Consider the following 1,871-nt stretch of genomic DNA (forward strand, 5'->3'; position numbering starts at 1 on the left):
TTTCTACTCCCATAAAGATTTACACCCTCGGAAACCCTGTACAGGGTCACTATGGGTCGGAACCGACTTGACGGCACTTAACAACAACAACAACAACAACAACAATACAGGGCAGGTTGGGTAGACATGCAGTGAGGAGCTCTGTCAATAACAACACAGAATATCGGGCCAAGCAGGCTCAGGGGATGGTGCTGGAACTTTGAAACACATATAAAGGAATATTTGGATGATTGGAGGGCTTATAGCTAGGGGAATTTGTAGGAGAATCAAGAAACCCATTGTTTTCTAATTTAAGATGCTCAGCTATTCCCAGAGTCGCCATCTTGGGAGAGAACATCTTGATTGCATCAGGATTAATGTCGAAATTTAAAGTGACACTTTTGACATAAAACCAAATGGCCTCTACTCGTCTGTCTGTCTAGTGCCTTGAGTTGCTGTGATACTGAGGGCTATGCCACTGGTATTTTAAAAAACCAGCAGGGTCACCCATGGTGGATAGGTTTCAGATGAGCTTCCAGACAAAGACAGACTAGGAAGAAAGAGTGACAAATTACTTCCGAATCTTTATTCACTAAAAACCTTATGAATAGCAGAGAAACACTGTCAGATACAGTGCCAGAAAATGAGTACCTCAGGTTGTAAGGCACTCAAAATGAGACTGGGGAAGAGATGCCTCCTCAAAGTAGAGTTGACCATGATGACATGAATGGAGGTAAACTCGTGGGAGAAAAGCTCACAGAACCTTCATTTGCTGATGGGGCACAACTCAAAATGAAGAGAAACAGCTGTAAGCATCCATTGAAAATCAGAACATGGAATGTACGAAGTATGAATCTGGGAAAATTGGAAATTGTCCAAAATGAAATGGAATGCATCAACATTGATATCTTAGGCATTAGTGAGCTGAAATGGACTGGTATTGGTCATTTGAATCTGACAACCATATGGTTTACTATGCAGGGAATGACAAATTGAAAAGGAATGGTGTTGCATTCACCGTCAAAAAGTCATGAGTCCATGATCAGTCATGAGGTACAATGCTGTAAATGATAGGATAATATACATGCACCTACAGGGAAGCCCAGTTAATACCACTATTATTCAAATGTATGCACCAATCATTAAAGTCAGTGAGGATGAAATAGAAGAATTTTACCAATTTCTTCAATTTGAAATTGATCAAACATGGAATCAAGATGTATTGCTCATTACTGGTGATTGGAATACAAAGTTTGGGAGCAAAGAGGAAGGACCAGTAATGGGAAAATATGGCCTTGGTGATAGAAATGATATTGGAGAACACATGATAGGATTCTGCAAAACCAATGATTTGCTTATTTCAAATACCTTCTTTAGACAGTATAAAAGACAATTATACACATGGACCTTGCCAGATGGAACACATTGAAATCAAATTGACTACATCTGTGGAAAGAGACCATGGAAAAGCTCCATATCATCAGTGAAATAAAGGCCAGGGACAGACTGTGGAACAGACCATCAATTGTTGTTGTAGATATGTGCCGTGGAGTCGGTTCTGACTCATAGCGACCCTGCACAGGGTTTCCGAGGTTGTTAATCTTTATGGGAGCAGAACGCCTCATCTTTCTCCCATGGAACAGCTGGTAGTTTCGAACTGCTGACCTTGCAGTTTGCAGCCCGATTCGTAACTACTACGTTACCAGACCCTCAATTACTTATATGCAAATTCAAACTGAAACATAAGAAAATGAAAACAAGTCCGCAAGAACCAAAATATGGCCTTGAATTTATCTCACCTGAATTTAGAGATCATCTGAAGAACAGATTTGATACATTAAACACTAAAGACCGAAGACCAGAAGAGTTGTGGGATGACATCAAGAACATCA

This window comes from Chrysochloris asiatica, unplaced genomic scaffold (genome assembly GCF_000296735.1).
Source record: "Chrysochloris asiatica unplaced genomic scaffold, ChrAsi1.0 scaffold00214, whole genome shotgun sequence".
Taxonomy (NCBI): domain Eukaryota; kingdom Metazoa; phylum Chordata; class Mammalia; order Afrosoricida; family Chrysochloridae; genus Chrysochloris; species Chrysochloris asiatica.